General features: G+C 34.3%; 1 pseudogene; it reads left to right on the top strand.

Annotated features, from left to right (window-relative positions):
• The first annotated feature begins 531 nt into the window (after window positions 1-531).
• Window positions 532-669, top strand: LOC145285316 (U2 spliceosomal RNA; annotated as a pseudogene).
• The last annotated feature ends 11,123 nt before the right edge of the window (window positions 670-11,792 follow it).

The following is an 11,792-nucleotide window of genomic DNA, read 5'->3' as shown; positions in this document are numbered from 1 at the left end:
CCTGACCTTTAACCAGCTCCCATTTCCCACCTCTCGGGAGCTGGTCCCCTTTTCCCTTCCCCCTCCCTTCACTCCTCACATTAAAAATTGGCTTTGTGCCTAATTTGCTCGGTGGGGGAGCAAATAAATACCATCTGTTCCGGCAGATGCTGCACTTAAGATGATTTGTACCAGTCAATGGAGGGGAAACCCTCTATACTGGGACAATTATTATTTTTGGTAACCAGAGTGCCCCCTTTTTGCCTACTTTTAGGGGAGCTGGTTTTTACCTCACATTAAAAACGGCCTTGTGCCTAATTTGCTCAGTGGGGGAGCAAATAAATACCATCTGTTCCGGCAGATACTGCAAGCAAAGACCATATGGGGGGAACCTCACATATAAGACTTTGGTAAATGTAGGGGCAACCCTTCATATCACTTGTCACTATCCAGCTCCCCTACTCCCCGGGGAGTTGGTCCCCATTTCCCCTTCACTCCTCACATTAAAAATCGGCCTTGTGCCTAATTTTCTCGGTGGGGGAGCAAATAAATACCCTTTTCTTGGCCTTTTGGCCAAGATCAAAGTGTAGTATCTATTCTTACTACATGCTGTACTTATGTTTGTAACTTTGTGATATAAAGTGGGGGATCACTTTTCTGTATTAATCTAATGTAAAATGATCACCCACTTTACAACTAGTCAGTCTCAAAGTCATTCAAGTCATTCTCCAGATCATTCAAGTTGTTTATGAAGGATTCCAGTTATCTTTTAAGCATTCAAGTCATTCTTAAGGTCATTCAATTCATCCTTAAGTTCATTAAAGTCATTCTAAGTCATTTACTTTTTATTTATTTAAGTCATTTCCATCTATTTTTCGTTTAGTTTATCTTTAAGAATTTCATGTCAATCCTACATTCACGCATTCATTCATTACACGAGAGCATGCAGCTAATAGCTATTGGCCTTGTTGGGTGAAACTGCAGTTAGTCAAGCACCTTATATACTTTTAAGTATCATTATCTATTATATAAAGGTCAGTTGCCTGTGTGCCTGTATATTTTTGTGCTTGTATGTCCTGCTAAAAGTCGAAAGACACACAAAGTTTGTATTTTCTTATATACTTTTAAACAAGATTACCTATATATATATATATATATATATATATATATATATATATATATATATATATATATGCGTTTTATTTTTTATTACCATATTTTTCTGTTAAGTTACATTATTGTTTCGGCTACACGACCGTTTTTTGGCCGTCATGTAAATTCCTCAGATTTTTACAGAAAAAATAACTTTTTTTTGTTGCCGAAACAATAATGTAACTTAACAGAAAAATATGGTAATGAAAAATAAAACGCATATTTGCTCTACAACAGTATTGAGCACTTTCTTCAGGTTTTTATTAATTACCATTTCTACTATATATATATATACAGGGTGTCCACAAAGTCTGGCTACATAATGTAGCGAGACTTTGTGGACACCCTGCATATATATATATATATATATATATATATATATATATATATATATATATATATAGAGAGAGAGAGAGAGAGAGAGAGAGAGAGAGATAGAGAGAGAGAGAAGGAGATAAAATATTCTTTTCAACATTTTATATTACAAAGACCTCTATCAGTTTATTAGACAAAAAAGAATCAAAGTGTCAGAATTTCTTCACAATTCAATTCACTGCACCAACGACTTGTGACTCAATTCACAGAATCACAACTCCTTTCAACACAATTTGCCCGCTAACTCCTTACAACTGAATCCCCTGCACCACAACTCCTTTAAAACAATTCTACATACCAACTATCCATAAATTAATTTGATGCATGTGCTATGAGTGATCTACCATGCTACTGCCAAATGAGTATCATCCTTATATTGCACCTGGATGAGTACATTCTCATACCACTAGTGGTATTCAGCGAGAGCATGCACACACTCTTCTCAGGCACTTCCACACATGCCCATTACACCCCTCGCTGATCTCAACATCACACAACTGGCAGTGAAGAAGGCCACTTCTGTCTGGTGCTCTATCTCAATGATATAATCTCAGGTACCTCTTCTGTGGCACTCTCCTCGGATATATCACTCAACACATCCTGTCCTGGTTCAATCAAATCTGAAGAATCTTCCTTCCCCAATCTTTCATACATCATCGGTGCTTCATCATCTGAGAAAATCGCATGGTCATTGATGGAATATTGGATGCACACCCTTTATGTGGCGCAGTATTAATAGTAACTGAGTATGAGCTATTAATTTTTGTCACTGTACTCTTGCTGAACTGTGTAGTATATTTTTTGCATAGATTCTTAACCCAGACAACATCTCCTGGCATATATGGATTGGAAACTGCCGTATTAGACATAAATTCTGCACCTATACTCTTAAAGTGAATCTTGTAAGTGTAAGTTGCATTAGCTGTTTTGTCATTTTTTGGCATGACATTGTGACAATATACTCCTCCAAAAATGATCACCGTCTTCTTGTAACAATCTGCTTGATCTTGTGATGGGACAGCTAGACTATCTTTCTTGATGGTATGTGGATGCATCGAAATTTTACATGTACACCTCACATTTGTGCAAATATGGAAAATCTATCTCTCTGCAAAACGCTTCACCATTATCCATAAGCAGCTCAACTGGTTGCTCCCATTCACAAACCACTATTCCCAACTGCTTGGCAAGGCCTTCCAAATAGCAAAATGGTTACGGCCACGCCAGGTATAGCCAATTTTCAAAATGGGTTACATCCATTGCAATTCTGCTCCAGTTTTCTGTGATGTCGAGCTTACAAGCCCTAATTACCGATTTTACTTTGGCTTTAGTTATCCCTGGATTGATCAACATCACAAAGTAGTGTTCTTTTTATACCAGGATGCTCACTGGACTAGTGGATGACCTGCATATGAGTAACATTCTTTCCTTCAACTACAATGCACACAGGTTATATCAACATATGGACTTCATGCAGCCACCGTTATGGTATCCTTGTGAACTGAATTTTCATGGTAACTGAACCGATCAGCTTACAAGGGTAGCACAACAATGCCTGCATGAAATCCAAATATTGACAGAACCTATGTGTGCTACAGCCGACTAGAAGAACGGAATGTGTCTCAGATATAGGCCATCCACTAATTCAGTGGGAAATCTGGTGTGAAGAGAACACTGTACTTTGTGAAGTTAACTAACCCATGGATAACTAAAGTTGAGATGAGATCAGTGATTCGTGTTTACAGTGAATGCCAGTCAACTGATCCAGCTCTGGTGCATTGAAAGCCTGGCAGGGAGTATCCAGACCCTGCACAAATTCAAGAAGAGTATGATCAGTTATCAGTTGGGATCCTAGCTCTTCTTCCGAATATGCACAAATTCAAGAAGAGTATGATCAGGAACAAGATGCACAAATTCAAGAAGAGTATGATCAGGAACAAGAGCTGTAACAGCTCTTGTTCCTGAATTTGTGCATATTCGGAAGAAGAGCTAGGATCCCATAATTGATTATTGGGAGCTAAACGAGTATGTTGAAATATACATAGCCAACGTTTTCTCACAAAAATTAATAGAATGGTGAGACCAAGGCTCAAATGTTGCTGTGAATGAGGGCGTGTGGTCTCTGGTGCAGGTTAAATAACATTTGGAGCAGTTTGGTTTGGACAGTAAGGTCCCAGAACAGCTGGGAATAGGCACATGTGCGTGTGTTGGGATTAGGTGTATTGAAGGAGTAGGGAAAACTGCCAGTAGTCCATAATAAATTTACCTGGCAAAATAGCTTATTACAAAAAAAAATAAAAAAACAAGTGGCAGAATTCTCCATAATTCAATTTGCTTGACCACTTCTTATAATGTAATTTGGCACACCAACTCCTCGTGACTAAATTTGTCTCATCACAACTTTTAACTTAATTCACCACATCTACTCTTCCTAACACAATTCACCACAAACACCTCATACCTCAATTTGTAACATCACAATTCCTCATAACTTAATTTAACACAATTCGCCACAACAATTCCTTATAACTCAATTTACCACACCATGAATCCTTTTAACAAAATTGTACACACAAACTCTTTATCATTTAATTCGCTGCATAATAACTTTTTAATGAAATTTGATGCACCAACTCCTTATAACTCAATTCACTCATATTCAATTCACTGCACCACAACTCCTTTTAATACAATTCTCTATTTTGACTCCAAATAAGTCTATAACTAAGATTGATGCACCACAACTCCTATTAATGCAATTGGCTACACCAACTCCTCATAACGCAATTCCCTGTACTAACTCTTTAATTCATTTCGCCACACCACAACTCCTTTTAATGATATATGTCATATCAACTTTCCATAAATTAATCCAGCACACCACAACTCTTTTTAATGCAATACACAGCAACAACTTCTCATAACTTAATTTGATGCATTACAACTTTTTTAGTGTGTAACTCGATTGACTGCACCACAATTTCATTTTAACGTAATTTTTTTGCACCAAATCTTTATAACTCAATTCACCAGAACACAACTCCTTTTAACACAATTTACTGCTCCAACTCCTTGCATCTCAATTTGCCGCATTACAACTTTTCTTAATGCAATTCAACACACCAACTCTTCATAGCTTAATTCACCACACCATAGCTCTTTTTAACAAAATTCTGCTGCACCAACTCGTCATAATTCAATTTGTTATACACACTACTAGAGAGTCATATTGTACTTGTACAAGTGCATTCTTGTACCCCAAGATGGGTTCATCGTGTGAATACATACACCGCTCTCAAGTACTTCTCAGGGGTCCATCCTGGGTCCAATCTCTTCCTGATCTACATCAATGATCTCCCAAAACACATACTTAAATCATTCAGTGACATCTATGCTGATGACACGACCATCTATGGCAACACATCAAAGGCCGTAAATGACAAAGTTCTCTTTAATTCTCTCTCCTCTGATCTTGAGCACGTGGTACAATGGGGGAAGAGGTAGCTGGTCACTTTTAATGCATCCAAAACCAAGCTTCTATCTTTACATCATCAACGCTCTGATCCCTATCTGGCATCAATTGAAGTGGATGGCTCTCGTCTTGGAGACGCTCCATGTTTTGACAAGCTTCTGGGTTTGACCTTTACTCCTGATCTGAAATGGAACACCTACATCAAATCTGTTGCCAGGGCTGCTGGGAAAATGGTGGGATCCTTCTACCGCTCCAGAAGATATCTCACTACTGATGCAATTCTCTATCTTTATAAAAGCCAAGTATGTCCAAGGACGGAGTACGGCTGCCACATCTGGGCAGGAGCTGCTAAAAACAGCCTATCCTGCCTTGACAGAGTACAAAATAGACTTCGTGGTTTAGTGGGAGATGCCCTTTTCTCTTCCCTGCAACCTCACTCCCACAAAAGAGACGTTGCAAGCCTGTCTTTGTTTTATCGCTATTTCCATGGCAGGTGCTCGTCTGAGCTCCAATCCCTCGTCCCCCCTCGCCAATCTTTCACGACAAACACCCATCTAGCTGAAACTACTGTCAATAATTTTCCCCACTCTTTATCTATGCCTAAATCCAAACGTAGATTCCATGAGCAAAGCTTCTTTCTTAGAACTGCACGCCAGTGGAACTCTCTGCCGCTTGCCTGTTTCCCACCTGACTACAACTTGGACGTCTTCAAGTCCAACATAAACAAACTCCTGACAAACCGCCCCCTTAAGTAAGACACTCTATAAAAAAAAACCAATACTAATGATTACTACAATACTATCTCATTGATTACTGTACACGCAATAACCCTTATCCCTGAGTGGCCTTCGGGCCTTGATAAGTGGTGACCCCCATGTAAAAAAAAAAAAAAAAACTTCTATGTATGTCTGTCAAAGTGTTTATGTTTTTTCAAATTACCAGATCAAAAATATGTAGAAATTCTCAAACATTGATGTTACTTGATTTTAGATTTTAGCTTTCCATCTTAATTTTCCAGAATTGACTTTCTGTAATGCTTTCCTAGCGTTATATTTTTTATGAATAAATGGTATTTATTTAAAAGAGATTGATTCTCTTTAGGTTTCGGAAAATTAAATTTTGCTTTAAAGAGTAGTTCGTATTTTTTTAGATTCGAAAGGTAGTTTCTATAGTTTTCACTTTAAACAATTTTTTAATCAGAAATCTAAATAATTGAATTTAAACTTTATTTAGAAAAGAGAATGAATAATTACATTTTGTATTGGCCATGTTAGTTTTCAACACCCTCCACTTCATTTTCAATATTAGTTAGCTATCAATATTTTCAGACACAAAAGTACATAATAAATATAAAATAATATTCAATTCATATTGAACATTTTAAATCCTTTCCTCTACATATGCATTTACTTTAAATTATTACTTTATTTTATAAATGTAATATTCATAAAAATGATCATGTAACTAAGAGTTTAACTACATATCCTTTCCTAGTTAATAAAGACTAACAGCATAAACTGAAACATATAAGAATAAACATTCTCACATATAAAGCTATCTTGCAGGTTTTCGAAGTCAGATTCAAATAGTAATTTATCTGTTATATTGATACTTGATACTTGATCCAAACTAGCTTATTTTTTCATTCTTCTTTCCATTATATAAATATGAATTTAATTTACTTTGAGTCACGTTGTTTCTTAAAAAGAAAGCTTTTAGAGTGTATATTTTTTCATATAATTACATTTTCATATAATTATACATTAAAGGGAAGTAAGCATGTCATGAATTATTTCCCTTGAATTCTGCAGAAATAAATATCTAAAAATACGTTTTCCATTTCTTCATAAACAAGTTCTTTAACTGGCTTATATAGCTAGTAGCTCAATAAAAAGAAATTTAAGTGAATAATATTATCAAATTGAAATATTTAATTTTATTTACTCTCACAAACGTAGCATATGTTACATGGTCGGTTAAATCTGGAGAATTATTTTTGGTGATCAGTATCATTCCTTGTTATTTCAGAATTCTTTCTATTTTGTAGTGTGCTAGGAGAAACCAAATATGGACGGAAGATACTATACTTTGATTTAAGTGATTAAATTCTACCTCTAATATTCGACAGTCTAATGTTACGTAGATGATGTATAAGAACTGTTTTGAATAAACTGGTTTTATTTTACTAATTTGGCTCACCTGAATCTGAGAAAAGTTCCTCTCTTGTTGAAAACCTCTACAATGTACAAGTCACACATCGGTTATTGTTACACATTTTACTGCAAGTTTTCTTGAAGAGAAGAATTTGTGTTAGACAGTTCTTCTTTATTTACAGTTGATTGCAAAAGGCAGCTAATCAAAGTGCTGGAGTATTTCATGCTTCTGTCAACATTAATCATTAAGCTGAGCAGATGTGTTATCATAGCTCATGAGAACTTCTGTTCAAAATTGATCCGAGAATCTTAAGCATGACCTCTCATGAATTTAGATTAAGTTACATGAGCCAAGTCTATTGTACAATAGTCTAATCATACTAGTAACTGCAAGGATTGACATTGTATCTGACGCCCATCAACCCTCTTTCCTATTCAAACGTAAACAAAAGAAAAAGAAATAATATTTTCAAATTGACTCATCTCAAAATATTGCTTTTTAATTAACGAGTAATATACGGAAAACAATCCTTTTCAAAAATTAATTATATTTATTTTCATTCCTTGCCAAAGATTGAAACTTTTCTAATTTGAAATCTTAAAAGCACAAGATCCATTCTAGTTTCACCTTCCATCAATAACATGGCATATGCAAAATCAATTTATTTTTAGTCAAAAGTCTTCTGTTCATTTTGGTTCCTATCGATTAGAACGTATGAAAAGAAAACTATTCCATAAGCGCTGTTTCTGACAAAGGGGAATAATTGTTGTTTGCTAGATCAGAATCTATCCATCTTAAACTTGACTTCCTTTTTTATCTTGATGTAATATTCTTTTTAGTTAGTTCTTTGCATCAAATGTCTTCATGCTTTATCTGGAACGATTTCCATAAAAAAAACTACACTTTTCATTTTAAAAAAGTAATCACCAGTCATCAAGGCTAGATTCTATTCGAGGTGAATATTGTCAGGGCATAAGTTCGTATACATGTAGAGACGGTTATAGATGGGAATATTTTGAAACTGATTTTTAAAGATGACTAAATTGCACGGACGCAGTCTCCTGATAATGTGTTCCAGAGAAATTCTTGTGAAGAAGTTTATGGAAATTTCACCCAATGTTAGGCATAGTAAGGAAAAAAGTTTTTCTCTGTTGTAGTAGAAGAACGAGTTCTTACTGTGAATGTCTTATATTGAGGAACCAGAGATTGGAGCTTAGTCAAGATCCTTCCATGGAAATAATCATAGAGAAAGAATTGGAAAGCATCTTCTATAATAAAAGGACCTAAAGGGACGAAAGATATCATCCTTCACTAGATTTTAAGTCGATTCTGAATTCTGCTTAGTTAACAATGCGTGCTCTCAGTGGAATCTTCCCAGATGTGGGTGGCATTTTTTTGTTTTTTTAGTGATAAAGTACTAAATTTTTCAATCAAATTTTGCTAAAGGGGAAATATTTCCTGATATTCTGTGAGATTTTCCTGCTTTCTCTATTGAAATGAGTTCGTATGAAAATTGTTATTTATGTTTACTTGATTCATTCATTTTTCCAAATTGAAACAATATATTTTTACATAAATATTTTTGCAAGAAGTGAATATATATATTGTGATTTTTGGTAACAGTGGAAAAGACAGGAAATACAGTGCCAGGCTAAACCTATATTACTGCAACCATAATTACTTTCTGATGATATGACATTTTATCTAGTTAAGAAATATGTTTGCATGTCAGAATTACATTAGAATTTGAATATGACATTTAAAAAATTCTGATTTCAACTGGGCTCATGTTCAAGATGTTAAATGATCTCAGTAGAATCACAGCAGTATAATGAAATTTTTAGTTGCAAATGTCACATTTATTTCAGATCAAATCTATGAGTGAAATAGTTATTTGTCTATTATAGTTAATTACTAAGAGTTTTCACACAGGTCATCATCCAAGATTTCTCTTTGAGAACAACCAATGGTGTTCCCTAGAGTTTGTTTCTCCAAGTCTCCCCAAGTTTCCAGTACTCAACACCTCTTTCAATAACCTTTGCAAATTATTTTGCATTATCACAATAGCTGTTTACCATTGGTTTCTCGTTGGTATCGACCATTGATTGTCACTGGAATCTGAGTGGCAATAGGCCTCCCCAAGGTCTCAGTCCTCATCACACTTATCCAGCGGAGGTCTGGTTAGTGCCCTCCCTCATCAGTCTCTCCACCCTCTTTGATCCTCCTCATTTATTTGGTGTGGCACCAGTTTATGGTGACACTAAAAAAAGGGGTTGTGGGCACGGGGAAGGGGGTAACTTACACTTTTGCAGTTTCAGTTTTCATAATTCTATGTGGTATTTCTTTATATTTTATCTCTGTGGCAGTTTCTATATGTGGATCATGCTTATTAGCCTCCACATTCAAGAGTTTCCCTTAATATTTTATTTCATTATTGTTATCCATTCTAGCTTCTCAGCAATCCTCTGATTCCAATCTCTCCCATTCTTTTTTTCAAAGTTTTTTGGTATTGTTCCTAGTGCTCCTACTATTATTGGTGTTATCTTAACTTTCTTCATCTTCCATATTATACCTTTGAGCTCTCTGCCCAGTTACGTGTATTTGCTCTGCTTCTCTGTCTTCTTCATCTATTATTATTATTATTATTATTATTATTATTATTATTATTATTATTATTATTATTACTATTATTATTACTATAAAATAACTAATTAAAAAAAACGACTATTCTTTTCAAATAGATATTGTATTACAACAAAAATAAATACAAAGTGTTGATATGCCGTAATAAATACAAACTAATTAATTTAATGCATTTTTTTCTCTCGCAAAAAACTCTGACAAAAACTGCTTAAATGTAAACACAAATTGTTCTTGATTTTCTTTATTTTCAAATATAAAACCTAATTTATGTCATTCAAAATGGGTGTGTAACTCTAGAATCACAGAATTATTACTAAGAAGCAAATCTTACTGTCGTTTTCGTCTATTTTTTCTGAAGTTCCTTTGAAGTTTCATAGCGAAGTTAATGCTGATGACTTCTTTACATTAACGCCAGCATTTCACTACTTTCTTCGCGTTTGATACAAATGTGAAGAAAGCGAAAGCAAAAAACGATGCAAGAAAATAGGAGACGCCTTGCACCATCAGCACCGGTTAATCTTCATCGTATTTTGGTGTTATTAATATCGATTAACATACATTTAAAATGGAAGCCCCGGGATGGAAAACACCCATAAAGCTGAGAGATAATTAGAGAAAGGGTGGATCATAATTGGGAGCCAAGAAAGAACACTCATAAGCTTTGTACAAACTAAACGTATTAATGTTAAAAAACAACAAAGTTTTAACATTTATCTTGTAAGGAGTATCAAAAGGGAGTATCAAAAAGCAATTTCAATTTTACTAAATATCGAATCGAAAGTAGTTACATAAAATGCAAAAAAAAGAGAAACTATATATATATATATATATATATATATATATATATATATATATAACATGTTTACATTTTTGTCTAGGTTGAACACAACGTCGGTCTCTGTTTTGTCAATCTTGCAAAATGTTGAGCATATTCTCCTTAGTAGTGTGTCATCCGTGGGTGAGTTTGGCAGCTATTAGTGAAGGATGCGAGAAAACTGCCGAAAGTATCCGGGTGTTGTGCAAAAAAGAAAACATGATCTTCATGTCTGGTTCTCTTTCACTTCAGTGGGGAATCCCAGAAGATAAATGTCGATTTTTTTTCTCTTTTCTGTTTCCAAATGCCAATCTAGTAGGATGTACATTACGATGCACAAACTCTCCTTCTGAAAAAAATATTGTTATCGATGTGAACTGATTAAATAACTATATGTTTGTGAATGTGAAGACGTTAAAGAAATGAAAAGGAGGTTATATAGAAACACGAGTAAAAATATAATGTGGATGAAAAGAAAGTGAACAAAACATTATCAAGATTAAGAATGGGATAAGGGATAGATAGAGGGAGATAAAGGGGGCAATGTGAGCGTATAAGTGACATAGAAGAGAATATCAAATAAAAACTATGTAGGTTTGTTCTCATAGAAAAAAGGAAAATATGAATGGTAAGACAGTAATAACGCAAAGAAGAAAACGAAAAAAAAAAAGAAAATGAAAATCAGGAACAGTGGGTTTTAAGTTGAAGAAAATGCGAATAATTTCTAATATAACTAAAATGGTTATGTCCGTTTTACCAACGGTATTATTTTGAAGCTAAATCAAATTTCTTGTCAGGTAATTAACACTTCGTTCACAAACCAAGATATTAATTGATTTTAAAAAGCTGAACTATATAAAAGTCTCTCCAAATTCTTTCAATGTTCTAAATTAAAAGAAATACATACGTGTAACCTTACTTAACTTTCTAGATTAATATATATATATATATATATATATATATATATATATATATATATATATATATGCACATATATTTGTGTGTATACATTAATGCATATGTAAATACACACACACATGCATATGTATACATATATCTTAGTCACCCTTCTAAAACCAGAAGTTGTACACACTCATAATGTTTTATTCAGATTTTTATGAAATACGTCTGACATGTGTTTCGTGGAAAAGCGCATGCCCACTAAACAACTCATCAAAGACAAGTATATGATATTTTAAAAAG

Source organism: Euprymna scolopes, chromosome 9, assembly GCF_053919585.1.
Source record: "Euprymna scolopes isolate OS-2025 chromosome 9, ASM5391958v1, whole genome shotgun sequence".
In the NCBI taxonomy this organism is placed as follows: domain Eukaryota; kingdom Metazoa; phylum Mollusca; class Cephalopoda; order Sepiida; family Sepiolidae; genus Euprymna; species Euprymna scolopes.
The sequence above is the reverse complement of the archived record's forward strand: the minus strand, read 5'-3'. Positions and strand labels throughout refer to the sequence as shown.